Source organism: Neovison vison, chromosome 11 (assembly GCF_020171115.1).
Source record: "Neovison vison isolate M4711 chromosome 11, ASM_NN_V1, whole genome shotgun sequence".
NCBI lineage: Eukaryota > Metazoa > Chordata > Mammalia > Carnivora > Mustelidae > Neogale > Neogale vison.
The window spans coordinates 208,185,645-208,200,153 of NC_058101.1; positions in this window are offsets into that span (position 1 = coordinate 208,185,645).

The following is a 14,509-nucleotide window of genomic DNA, read 5'->3' on the forward strand; positions in this document are numbered from 1 at the left end:
CCTTGGTTGAACTTGATGATACTGCTCCGAACTAGGGAACAGAGAATCAAAATCGATTCTGAGAACCCACCCTTCCTGTAAGAGGACAGAGCTGTGCTCTCGGGGCCACGACAAGGTGGCGTGGTTTCTGCCCGGCCGGTCCGAGGCGCAGGGACCCGCCGAGGATGCAGCCTGACCCCGTGGAATGAGCCTGGCAGGCCTGGGTCTTGCTTCCTCAGAGTAACCCTGTCCTCTGCAAATGGAAGAGTGGCTGACTCGGGCCCGAGTCTGGGGAGAGCACCCATTTCAGCTGCACAGAAGAGTGAGGCTTCTGGGAGAGGAGGGGACGCGTGGTGAAGGAGACCCAAGGTCAGTGCCCCCCCCCCGAGTGACACCACGCTGCGCATGCCTGAAGGGCAGGGGCGTCACTTCTGGTGTGTACATGACAAGGCCCAGGCGGGACGAGCAGGTGAAGTCCGGAGACACTGGCTGTGGACGGGGCTCAGTGCCCTGCGGAAGAGGGTGCTGCGCATCATAGGGTTTAGAAGGGTTAAGGGGTAAAAACAAAGACTTGCTCAGGATGAAGAAACTAGAAAAAGAAAGAAAACCCGGTATTCCTGATGACCTCAGGGACCCGTACACAGAGCACATTTCCAGCATGGACTCCCAGGCAGGATGGGCGCTGCGGGATGTAGTCAGTGGCGTCCGGAGCTGGAACGCGGCCACCCGGGGAAGCACACAGACAGGGGCCACAGCGTCCGGCGTGCAGCACCAGGCCCATGAGTGCAGGTGCCCGTGTCCTTTGCATTATCATGAGCTCGGGTGAGAAGACATCACCGCTAACGTGACCTATGCACGTGGCCGACGGACAGAGTCTCTGGTCTCAAGTCTGGCTCCTCTGCCCCGAGCTCCGGGATGATTCTGGATCCTGGATGCAGATCCCAGGGGCCCCCCATCCTCCCTCCTTCATGCCCACGGGGGAAAGTGGTGCACCTGCTTCTCTTGGGGATGTCTTCCCAGCATCAAAGGGTGGACCCCATGGTGTCTTCCTCGCTGCTGTTCCTATTACCGAGACTTCTAGGGGAGACGCCATCCCTGTGCTGACATGGGAACCACGGAACAGCTGAGCTCTGCGCTGTGCCGTGGCGCTGTGGGGTTGGGAAGAAAGAGTGGAAGGGAAGGAGGGCAGGGCAGGGGACAGGAAGAAGGCGGGAGGCTGCAGAGGTCAGACCCTGCTCCTTACAGACATCTGCTGTGCGGGCAGCTTCCTGTTGGCACTCACATACCAGACACCATTGTTCTGGAAGCTTCCCTAGGCCAAGAATGCTCAGGGAGGGGAGATTGCATTGGGTTCAGCCTGTGCCTTCACCAGCTGACCGTCCCCAGGGTCCCCTGTGCCCCCAACAGCCCCCGTGGCTTCTGCTTCTCCGGCATGTCGGGCAGGACCCGCCCTGGGCCCTGCAGGTGTGGGCTGGGGACACCTGGGCCGGCCCCTTGCGTGAGGCCACGGGCTGGGCGACCTCTCAGCTGAGGGTGGAGAGCAGCGGGCTCTCACTCTTCTTTACACGTCACCAAGAGCCGACGGTAACATGTGTCATAGAGACGCTCTCTTTCTTCCCTTTCCTGCAAGGTCAAAATGTGTAGCGTTGTTAAAAAGATAGACTGTAGATTCTACAGTCAGAAAAACATGACTTTAACTAAAGAAAAATGACTTGACCAACTCACTCAAGATTTCCAAATCCTCACTTGGTCATCCCGAAATACAGGGGTTACTGAGCTCGCGGCACGAACGGGGGCAGTGAGAGGGGCAGTTCGTGGCAGTCCCCGGCCAGGCCTAGGGTCGGGCTGTGGCAGCCAGTGGCTACTGGGGGGTCACGTGACAGAGGAGGAGGAGGGGGAGGAGGGGATGGTGGCCGTGCCGCGGGTGGCCTCAGGGTCCAGCAGGCCGGGTTTATGGGCTGGGCCACAGTACTCCCAGATGCTGACCACAGAGCTCTCCTTCTCGCCCTCGGCCCCCGGGAAGAAGTGTGTGGTGCAGGAGATGGGGCACACCAAGGCTCCAAGCTTCTCTCTCAAACCTTTAACAGCCGAGTTTTGCCATCATGTCCTGGACGGAAAAGAAAGTGGATCTCTAAGCACCCACACTGCTGCTAGAAAACAGGGGCGTGCCCGAGGTGACCACGCTGGTCGGGGCCTGGGCAGGACGCGTGGGCCCTGGGACCCTCCCACGGGGCCTTGTGATGCGTGTGTGTCTGCACTGAGCCAGCTGCCCGTTGCCTTCTGGTCATCGCGATGAAGTTCTAGAACATAGGTGAGGTTCGGTGGGGTGAGGTCCGGAGCCGATGACCAAGAAAGAATTCTTGAGACATCTTTGGTGCAAAAAGGTGGTTTATTAAATTAAAGCATGAGGACAGGACCGGTGGGCAGGAAGAGCAGCTGCTCCGGGGATGTGAGGAGTGGTCTGTTATGTACTTGTAAGGGGAGGGGATTAGGGATGGCCTAAGTCTCTGAGGAATTTTGGAAGCAAGGCTTCTAGGACCGTTGTCTGGGGAAAAGGTTATCCATTGCCAGTAGTAAAACCTTCCCGTGAGACCCGTTAGATGTCTGTCAGTGGGCCACATGCTTGGGAATGATTGTCGACACTATCTTGGAGGTTTAGAGATCAAGTTTCCTGAAGGAATTGTTAAAGCCGACTTCCAGGATTCTGGTGAGGGTAGGGGCTTGGTCAGGTCCTTTAGCAAAGCCTTACGGTGAGGGCATTGAGTCCCTAGAGGAGAGCTACTCGGCCTGCTTCAAGCGCTTGTCAGTAGGTGAGGAAACGTATAATTTTCTTCTGCCTCTGTGTCCCACGTCAGTCGGATGACAGGGACCCGGCCAGCGGCGTTGTGCCCACCTGGTCGGCCTTGTGAAGTGATTGGCCAGTTAGGCAGCTAGTGGAGGGGGCTCCGGGAGACAAAGAGTAGGTTTTCCCAGACGGAGGGTGGGGGCTGGAGGGTTATTAGCAATAATTAGCAATGGACTGTTCCGGGGCGGGGTGCCTCCCCTCATGGGAAGAGCGAAGAGGGTGACCTCATTCTTCGGGGGACGGCGGGACCCATGGGGCAGGCTCAGTGGGCTGCCGGATTCCTGGCTGCGCTCCTGGGGGGCCGAAGCTGCTGCTGGATGATGCGAAGTCGCTGTGGGAACCCCGTTACCGCGGGCCTGCGGCAGGCAAGCACAGACCCTGTGACCAGGCCATGTAGTCTCCCTCCCTCTGGGCTTAGCTTCCTTTTCCTTTGATTCTACCCTCCTCACCTTTGCATTGCCTTCGTTAGAGGACTTTGGGGGGAATGAGGAAAATAACACAGCCTCTCCTGAATGGGAATGCAAATTTGCTCTCGTTTCTTTTACAAAATTATGTGCGGGGCCTGGGGATGTGGGAGCCTCGGTCGTGGCCAGCAGGACCATGGGACACGGTGTGAGTGTGGGGAGATGCGTCATCTCCAAGGGGGTGCCCATGAGTTCCTGGCGTCCTTCTGGGTGAGCCCTGGGCATTCAGGGGCAGCAGCTGCTGTGGCCGAACTCACAGGAGCTCACTTTCACACGGAAACCGCCCCTGCTGAGCTGTTGTTGCACAAAGGAAACTGCAGCAAAGAAGGAGATCTGAAGCCGTGACCCCCGGGCAAGGGGGGTGGGTTCACTTTATTCAGGGTTGGGATGGGTATTCTGAAAGGGGAGCCTCGTCATTGTATGTACAGGCGGGCATTCCTCTCGAGGCCCCCAGCCCACGGTCCCCATGCACAGGCGCTGCTCAGGAGTCCCGCTGGGGCGGTCCGGGCAGTCCGGGTGGGCGGCAGGCCTTGTCAGGGCTCCTTTGAGGTTGGTTTTAGGTTCCCCTGTCCTGAGTTAAGAGAAAAGCTGGCGAGAAGAGCTTAAGAAGAAATGTGGGACCCGGCGGTGACGACCAGCAGGTGGGCGTGGGTGCTCAGGTCTTGCGGTCGGCCGGTGGCACAGCTTTCCCATCACGCCCCCTCCTGCTCTTTCCCTGGGTGCCCCAGAAGCTCACTGGGGCCGCTCACTGCCCTGCGAAGGAAAAGCTCACGAGGACGAAATCTCAGGTCATTTTCTCTCTCACAACAAACTGGAAGATGCCTTTGGCTCATTGTACGGGCGAGAAGACCACTGAGCCAGAACACGGTGGAGAGAAAGCAGGGAGGCAACCAGAAAGCTAAACACACGGATGGAGATTTGTTCAGGATTCGCGGTGTGAATCCCTTCCAGGATAAAAATGCTTTCTGCTGGGTTCTTTCCAGCACGTCTGACTGTGGACCACACTTTGTGCCCAGACCTTGCCTCGTGCTGCCCCTTGCTAATACGGGGGGCGCTTGGTGTAGTCCCAGCACCGGGGGCTCTGCAGGTGGGAGTGTGGGCTGCCCGGGACACACCTCCAGGGGGAGCTGGGCACACAGACGGCAGTATGACTGGTGCCCGCAGGAGGGGCACCGCCACCTGCCCGCTGCCCGGCACTGTCCTGAACATCCCTGGCTGGGAACGAACGGCACGTCATGTCCCTTTCTCCTGCTAAGCCAGGGCGTTAGAGGCATTAGGGCCTTTGCATCATGAGCGCAATGAACTTGACTTGGCGCCGGGGATGCCTGCGGTCAGCCTCAGCTTTCAGACCCAGGGGTTTGGAAAGGAGTAACGGATGAGTCTTTGGTTCCTGCCATTGTTTTTGCAGATGCCCGGGTAGGTAGGCCGGCTTGTAAGGCTTACGGGAAGTCATTCAGCTTGCCATTACTTCTGCGTGGAGAAGGGGAATAGCATCACCCACCTCGAAGGAGTCCATGAGACTGAATTACGTGCAGTTCCTGCTGGTTCGCGTGTGCTTGGGCTTGCAGGGAGGGCCCTCACACAATGCAGCAGCGGGAAACTCGACACATGTGCTCTCTGTTCTCAGTTCTCAGGAGCCTAAACGAGTGAATCTACTTTCAAACAAACCGCAGGTTTCCTAGGAGTGGGCTCTGCTCTTCTCTCTGTTTTCACGCGTGCACACTTACTCACATGCGCACACTTATTCACGCATGCACACTTTTCAACAAACGGGAATTGGAAGCTTGCGTCTGCTTGCACTGTGCGAGATGTTGTTGGGCCTGCCTCACACTCTGTGCAAAAATTAACTCAAAGTGGACCAAAGACCTAAATCTAAAAGAAAAAGCAATAAAATTCCTGTAAGGAAATGCAGATGTAAATCTTTGTGGCCTCGCATTAGGCAGTGCTTTCCGGAACAGGACATCACAAGCACTGGGACAGATGACAGCAAAAAAAAAAAATTCAGAATTAAAATCTTCCGTGTTTCAGAGGATGCCATCAGTCAGGAAAGTGGAATTAACTCACGGAGTGTAGGAAACACTTGCAGAAGATCTACCTTGTAAGACTCTCGTGCCCGGAGCGTATAAAGTACTTGCCCGACTCAGCAGCAACACCACCTGATGGAAAAGTGCACAGAGAATTCAATAACATTTCTCCAAAAGAAGATACAGAAACGGCCAGTAAGCACATGAAAAATCCAAATGAAAACCACAGGGGGGTGAGCCTCACTCCTGTCAGCATGACCGTAACCACACGCACAGACGGCAGCTCGGGGACCAGGACCAGAAGGGGCCGGGGCCTCACCCGCATTCTGCCCAGACCGTGAAATGGTGCAGGCTCTCGGGAGATGCAGTTTCCCGTTTCCCAAATGCAGTTCGACATGGAGTTAGCGAGACCGGGCCGCTTCAGGTCCGGTACATGCACAAGAGAATTGAAAACAAGCGCACGCCCACGCGTGAACACAGATATTCCCAGCAGTGCTCTCTATAACAGCCCAAAGCGGGAACAACTCAGATACCCATGAGCAGATGAACAGATGAATCAAAGGAGGAGTGTCCGCAGAGGGACATACGACGCGGCCGCAGGAGGAGTGAGGCGGTGACTCGTGCAACACTGGGGATGGACCTTGGAAATCTTGTGCTAAGGAAAGGAAGCCAACCCCAAAAGTCCACGAACTGTGTGATGCCATTTAGATGGGAGAGGCAAACCCAATAATCGGGGAAGTAGACCCACAGGTGTCAGGGTCTAGAGGAGGTCGGGAAGAGGGAAGCGGGTGATGGTGCAGAGTTTATGGGTGGGCAAGGTGGACGTGCTGGATTTCCCTGGTGAGCTCGTTGGCGTAGCTTTGCTGCTAGATATACCCAAACCACTGAATCGTATTCAAGAAATCTCAACACACTTTCCAAAGGCCAAGCAAAGGGAGTGACATCTGAAATTCACACAGTCTCAAGAGCCTCCAGTCCAGTGGGGAAGCCGGGGACCCCTCAGTCGCCTGCAGAACAGGATCCATCCCACGGGGAAGTCATGAGGGAAGAACAAGAGAGCGAGTTGAGGGACGCATTGTACCCACTTTGGAAACGTAAGGAGAAGAGGGTGCTGGAGACGGGCCTCCAGGAACCTGGAGACTTTGATGAGAGGAGCTGTCAGGCTGTCAGGGCGATCGTTCTAGAATGTCAGCCCAGTCTTTGGGAGCTCTGCTATGAGCCGGCCTCATGAAGACATGTGTCGTCTCCAGAAGGTTGTTTTCCTGAAGTAGAAACCCCAGTAGAGCTTCAAGTGAGCACCCTCCCTCTGTGTGGGGGGATCCTGAGTCTCAGGGTTAAGTGACCAGCCCATGGGTGACGAGGACCTGAATACAGAGCGTCTGAGCTCAGAGTAGTTTTCCCACTGCCATGCTCCTCTGCGGTCCAAATACCTGGGAAACACGGAACGCACAGCCCTGTTGGAAGGATTCCATAGAAGTGCTGGTAATAGATACAAAGTACAACCTGATTTTCAAATTTCTGGGATCCTGCGAGTCAGTGACAGAATACATATTTACAGGAGCCTATATAAATATGTCATGGTGGCTCGTTTAAAGTACAAGCACCCAGTCCCCTTAGGTGTAGACACGGTAACATCCAGAGGTGTACACAAAATTAGGTTTTATTTGGTTATTTATTTATTGTTATGTTCCATTAGCCAACGTATACACATTGTTAGTTTTCCATGTCGTGTTCAGTGATTCATTAGTTGTGTATAACTCCCAGCACCCATCCCAACACATGAATATTCAACTTTTTGTTTAAAAAATATAATGCCTTTTGTATCCACCAGCATTTTCCAGGAGAGCTACATTTAATTCTTCTGGCACATTTTCATTTTATAGCACATTTAATTTTGTTAGATTGTTCTTACATGGAAATACTTTGTAACCAAATTGTTATTGAATGTCGTCTTCATAGATCACCCTTTTCTGCAGTCTGGAGAGGTGTATTTCACAGAATCCTTCTGTCAGCAGCTCTGCATACAGTGTCAGCTCGATGTGTGAGCTCACGTGGTGGCTCCAAGAAATCAGGTGGGGAGGGAATGAGTCCTGCCGACCTGGCACAAGAATCCGTGCTGTGTGCTCGTCCTCGGAAGCCTTGCAGGCAAACACGGACGCGCGGTCCGCCTGTCAGCCCGGGCTTGACCAGGCGGCTCCCGGAGAAGCCAAGGTGAGGCGTGGTGACCCTCGGTGGTTCATCTTGCTGCTGGTTCTGGGGGCACGTCAACAGGGTGGGCTAACCCCAGGCCATTTACTAACCATGCTGTGAATATCACCCCTGGGGTGTTCTTGGAGGTGGTCCTGGGGTGAAGTGCATCCTAAGAAGACGCACAGTTCGTGGGCATGTGATAGACTCCTTACCCGTCCGTTTCAGGCAGAGCCAAAATCGGTGGGTGTGGTGCAGGTTCTAGCCTGCGGGTGAGGTAACCAAGGTCGTGAGCTCCAGGTTAATCCAAGACTGGGGTGCTGTCCTGGATATGCTTTCCTCCAACGCAGTGAATCGCTGGGCACCATAATACAGGTTTTAACGTGTGACATGGAGGGTCCCCCGATTCTGTCTGAATTAAACAACTAGTGTTTGTAGTGGCTGAACTACAGAGCTGGTGTGAAGTGATGAGGTGGTGGGTCAGCAAACTTTTTCTGCGAGTGGCTGGACGGTTAATATGTTAGTTTTGCAGGCCACGCAGTCCTGATACAGTGCGAAAACGGCTTTGGACAATGCATGAATGAATGATGTGTTCCAATAAAACTTTATTAGAAAAACACAGTGGGCCAGATGTGGCCCATAGGATGTCATGGTTTGCCAATCTCTGGTGTACTTAATGGTATAGAGTTTGTGTATACTCCTTATGTATTCTTTGCTTTTCTATGTTGTCACATCATAAATACATTTGTTGTGACCTGTGTTATATAGCAAAGGCTGAACATGTAGCAGTTTTTGAAATATTTCCTATCCAACAAAATCATCTGTAGAAGGGAAAATATCCTTTGATAGGTAGTCTCACATTTTAGTTTTGATATAGTTAGCAGGAGAAGCCACAAGAAAAAATTTAATTTAAGCTCAAGTGTACATCTTATGGATGAACTGGTGGTAATCTCGTTGTTAGCAGCAATCACATTAATGAAACCGTCACCCGTGCTTCCACCTCAGCCGGTCCGGAAACACTTGAGCGCTCCTCCCTTATGCTGGAGCACCCACTTAGCCATCAGACACCTTCTGAAACCACGTTACTGTCCACTTTGGGAGTTTAGCCCACAGTGGCTGAGCTAATGCTGAGTCTTTAGCAGGAGAAAGAGTGTCACCCGTGTCCTTGGTCCTCACGAGGGACAGAAATGGGCGCACCTGCAGCCGCAGGACGGAGGTGTGGGGGTGCCGGCCCCGTTGCCAGGCGCTAGCGAGCAGCCTGGCGTGTGCAGGCGGGGCTCCGGCCAAGGGTGCAGGGCTGGCCAGCCGGGAGCCCACCGCCACGCGGGACTGATGGTCGAGCAAGAGCCAGGTGACGGCGGCGAACGCGCGAAGCTGCCCGGAGCAGCTGCGGAGTGGACGCTGGCCCAGAGGAAGCAGGTGGCAGGACGGGAGCAGGGTCCTCGCTGGGGGCGGCGCTCTGTGGGGTCTCAGGAAAGCCCTCCTCAGGACGCGGACTGGGCTGCAGGCTGACAGGTGAGGAGGTTCGCCCCACACGGGAGCCTGCCGTGCCGGGGGGTGAGAGACGCGTTGGGAGCGTGGTGACCTCTGGTCAGGTGTGAGCAGGGACGGTCCCGGGCTTGGCCGAGCCGTGGGGACTGCAGGCTGGGGGACGGGGCGGGAGGTCAGTTCCGCAGACAAGAGCTTGCTCGTGGCCTGGCTTCCACCCGGTGGAGCGGCAAGGGAGCCCCCACCCCCCACCCCTGCAGAGCGGGTCTGCTCAGACTGCTGCCTCAGCGGCGCAGGGACGGGAGGCACCGCGGGCCGGGCCCGAGTCGGGGGCAAGGCCCGGTGACACAGGAAGCCCTGAGAGCTGGGCTGTCAGAAATGAGGGGCCCTTTGCAAGGCGGGGCTCGGGGCGGCAGTTCTGAAGTAAGGAGACGTCAGGCAGCCTCGGGGGCATTTTCCTTGGGGAAATGATCCTTGAACTGCCCTTTGCGAATCAATTAACTGTCATTTCATTGTTCAGCTGGGTCTCCCCCAGTCTCTTCACTGACCGTGGGGGACGGGCGAGGCCACAAAAGAGAAGCATCGGCAGAAATGCAGCCTCCCGGAGAGGTGAGCAGCTGGCCTGCCTCGTGGCGCCGCGGGAAAGCGCTGCTGTTCCGTCCCGGCTGACGACGTGAGATCATGCCCGTGACACAGGGACACAGGAGAGGCGTGCACGCGTGTGCGCACACTGCCTGAGCAGTGAGGAGAAACAGTGAGGCTGGGACCCGCGGAAGGGGACCCCGCCTGTTGTGGGTGGGACCCCCGCAGGGGAGACTCACCCGCTCCATGGGGCTGCCGGCTGCTAATCAGCCATCAGAGCTGGGCAGGGGGGTCATTAATAGGACCTTTTTCAACAATTGGCATGTAGGTAAGGTATCTGCAAAGTCCTGTTGTTCGTGTTAAGTATCTTTGCCCAGAGGGCCGAAGTCTTGAAAAGGAGGACTTGAGCCTGTTTACCAAAAAGCATCTGCGTACAGGGGCTCCGGAGAGAAAGCCCAGAGGGACCCTGTTGCTCAAGGTGACTGAATCACACGTGGGATGCGGGGTCAGGATGAGGAGCGGACGGAGTCGTTAAGCACAGGGAGAACAGAATCCATAATAGGGTTGTGAAGCTCACGTGCACCGAGGCAGGCCCGACGCAGAGACGGGGCTCGGGAGCAGGCCTGGCGTCCATTCGCTTGAGGCCAGCAGGCAGCGCAAGGGCTGGAGACCCGACCTCACACGTAGGGGTTCATTTCGAGCAGGGGACGTGAGGGGTCAAGGGCAGGGAAGGCTCAGGTCCACCCACCCAGCCTTCTGGCTCTCTGTCCGCTCCCAGCTCCTTCCAGATGCAGGCAGAAGGCCAGCTGGGGGGGAGTGGGGAGAGCCCTCCCGAAAGCCAAGTGGAGCTGCTGCATGCTGGCGTGCACTTGGGGCTGCGTGGGCGGGTCCCACAGCTCTACGTGTTCGCCCTGTGGATCTGCCTTTCACTCAGCGCCTGCTGTGTGCGCAGCCCGGGCCATGATGGAGGGGTGGCTGGGCAGTGATGTTCTTCCCCTGGGCCACGCGCACTGTGGATGTGGTTGGTCCTGCGGATGCGCTGGGCAAGTTCTCCCCAGACCGCTCCTTGGCAGGCGGGGGCACTTGACGAGCAAGGTGATAGGTGGGCCCGGGTGCCTAGGGCAGAGGCAGAGCCCACGGGTTCAGGCTGCTAGGACCAGCGCAGGCTGCAGCAGGGGGGCTGTGGGACATGTGCCCTCTCTCCACACCTGCCCAGCACAGCAGGCTGCTCCTCTGGTCCTCGCCCTCCAGGAACTGAGATGGGGTCAGGCGAGACTCTGCCCTCTGGGAATGCCGCCTGGTGTGGTCACAGTGCAGCAGCAGCACTCGGCAGCCGCTCAACAAATACATGTTGGACCAGGGAGTAGAGAAAACGATGCGTGTCCTTATGATTTAAGAACGGTTTGCTCCAGCATCAGTCAGTCGCCAAGAGAGGGAAACAAGCTAAAGGTCTGCTAACGGGTGAGTGGATGAAGGACCTGGTGAAACAGACACACAAAGAAACTGTGTCTATAAAATGGAATTCGATTCAGCCATTAAGAAAAGGAAGAAGACGGAAGTCCTGTGTTTGCACCAACATGGAGGAAGCGGACATTGTGCCAAGGGAGTGAAGTCAGAGGAACACAAAGCTGCCTGATCTTCCTCCGCGTGAAACCCAAGCACACGCGCTCAGAGACTGAGGCAGGACAGGGGAGCAGGGGCGGGAGGCGGTGGCCAGGCGCTGGTCCAGGGGCAAAGCCGCTGTCCTGGGGGAGGAGTCAGTCCCCAGACCTGCCGCAGGGTGTGGAGACCTGAGTGACCACTGGAACCTGGTGAGTGAACGGGTGTCAGGCGGTCAGGGCACACGGACCTATGCGAGCTCGTGAGGCGTCCCTTGGCTTGGCTCGGTCACGCTCCACAGGGCCAACAGCCGGGCACTGGGTTGTGCCCAGAGCATGGACGCAGTCCCTCGCTTAAGAAGTAGAAAAGGACAGTCCCGTTGAAGCTGGGACCATAACTGATGACCACGCTACCCCGTATAGGATTTTCAGGGCATCAATGAGCGAGACTCGTGGCTCCTAAGAAATGGAGTTTACGGGTCCTTTGTGTTTGTTTTTTCCCTTGTTTTGTGCTGTTTTCCGATAGGGTGACGTGTTGGGGGCAGCGGCAGAAAGTCCGATCGCCGTGCATGCCCGACCAGGGAGGTGGCTTGCCGGCTGTGCTCGCCTCGCAGCTTAGGAACCCGAGCTTCCGGACCAGACCGCTCGGCGTCCCGACCAGACTGCTCGGCTCCCCTCCCCTTGCCGCAACTGAAGTGACGAAACAGAGCCTCAGAGTGCCCCAGGAGGAGCGTATAAACCACAGCATCTGTGCCGCAGTGCCCCACGGCGTCCTCCCTCTGAGTGGGGCCTGCCTTCCCCGTGCGCAAGGTCACTGCGGCCGTTGAAACACCCTTCCCTCTGCGCTTGTCCAGCCACTTCCCGAAGGCCGCCTCCCTCCGGAGCCGAGGCGGTGACCAGGTGTGGGCCCGGCTCTTTCCTCTTTCTCTCTAAATGTTAGGTTTGGGCGTGTGTTCCCACTGAGGTGCTCACAGATTATTGAGAAATCTGTTCTTGCCACACTGATTTTTCTCCTTTTCCTTCGTGTTCCTTGAGCTGAGACGCAAGCCTCAACCAGTGCTTAGTAGATGACGATTAGTTTGTTAATCATCCAGACGAGACCCAGGACCGCGCTCAGGCTCAGGGCTCTCCAGAAGGACCCCAGAAACCCATCATGGGCCTCCTCACGTACCCGGAAAAGGGGAGCGGTTAAAATCGGCAGAGGCACAAGGGGGGCACAGTCCAGCCCCTGGAGCCGAGCAGCCTCCACGCTTGTCCAGCAACAACTCCCAGCGACACGCACGGTGGCCCTTCCGCAGGAAGGCTCACACGGCTTGTGTGCGGGGCTTTGTCGGTGGGGGGCGGTCATGAAGACATGAAGGTCACCCTTCTGACCGACCCAGATACCCAGTCTCTGGCCCCCGCCCCAGAGATCAGCTGACTGCGCATAGCCCAGGGTCCCAGGCGAACAAAAATAGTCACTGCCCATAAATCCCAGTGTCAGCCTCAAGGATCCAGCGCAGCGAGTCCCGGAGAAACGAGGATGCTCTTACCCGGCAGGACAGTTGAAGGGCTCGCAGGCGACTCCCGCTCCTTTCTCCGGAGGGCGCCTGCCTTGGGCCCTGCACCTGCAAAGTCACTCTCATGAGCTCCGGCCTCAGGCCCCACTTGTTAGTCCTCGAGGGGACGAGGCGAGGATCCCTGCACCGGGGGCTTCTAGGAGCAGCCTGTGCGTGAGGAGGGGCGTCACGGGTCTCTCGCACCCCGCACTGAATGGTGGGCTTCGGCCTCCCAGGAAGCCCGCGGCCCAGGATGTGTGTCTGGCTGCACGGGCGGGGCTGAGTTCGCGCACACCACCCTGCTGGTCGCCGCGGCCACTTCCCTGCGCGTGGGCGTCTGGCGCTCCCTGCGGGCGTGGCAGGGACACACGTGGCCGCCGCAGACTGACCTCGTGTCCAGAGATGTCTCCCGGAGGTTTGGGCTCACACCCTCATGAACAGGATCCCGCGCTGATCCTAGTACACGGTTCCCGCAGACATCACCGTTCACGGGAAACACTCGTCAGGCGACGCTACAAGTTCACACGCTGCGTCCGGCGGTGCCAGTGACGGGGAGGAGCAGGCAGATTCCTGCGCTGGCGTTTGCTCGCCTCTGGTCAGGGCTGCACACTTACTTATTTTACATGCGAGAAGCTCGTCCGTTTGCTGCGGCCGCGCTAACCAAGAGCCAGGCTGCCGCGAGCTGAACGTGGTCCCTGCCCTGTTCGCATGTTGAAATCCTAACCCCAATGTGCCAGTCCAAGGCAGTGGGGCCTCTGGGGTGTGACGAGGTCGTGAGGGCGGATGGGACGCCTGCATGACGGGTTACAGCTGTCACCGGCGACCCACGCCGCCCGTGAGCCGAGAAGCAGCTCTCAGCAGGCTGGGAACCTGCCAGCACCTTGACCTGCGGTTCCCGACCTCCAGAGCTCTGAGATGTAAATGCCTGTGTGGATACACATCTCCCTATACCCCGCCGCCCTCGGGGTCGGTTACGGCCACCAGATGGATCAAGACACAGGGACTGAGTGGCTCACATAACAGAAATTTATTCTCACTGCGGGAAGTCGGAGATTCAGGGGTGGCTGGGTGGGTCCTTCCGCAGCCTCTCTGCTGGGTGGTGGGTGTGGTCTCTCCCCGTGTCCTCCCGCGGCCTTTCCTTTGTCCTCACACATCCTTGGTGTGCCTTGGTAGGGCCACCAGCCCTACTGGATTGGGGCTGCACCAACAGCTCGTCTTACCTCCATCCCCTGTCCACAGGCCCTCTCCCAGGACAGTCCCGTTCTGCTGTCCTGGGGTGCGAGCTTGCACACTTGAATTTGGGGAGTCACAATTCAGCCCACCATGAACACATCAGTTCCCCACAGAGTACATTGCTTACGGCAGGGGGTTCCAGAATCCAGCACTGGGGCCAGGCAGGGGCCTTTCTGTGACGAAGCTCTCACCGGCCTCCACAAATTGTGTGAGGTTGACTGATAGTGTTTATGGGGGCACAACTGACCTGCACCACCTGGTCAGTCTCGGGCACGTCGTGCTGGCTCAGCACTTGATACTTGAGAAGCGGTCCCCACAAAATGTCCAGTTACTGTGTGTCACCAGACAGGGATTTTACAAAATTACTGGCTATATTCCCGATGCGGTATTTTCCGTCCTCGTGACCTTCTGATTGTCGATCTTTTTTTTTTTTTTTTTTTTTTACTTTATTTGTTGGAGAGAGAGCGCACAGGCAGGCAGAGAGGCAGGCAGAGGCAGAGGGAGAAGCAGACTCCCTGCTGAGCAAGGAGCCGGATGTGGGACTCGATCCCAGGACGCTGGGATCATGACC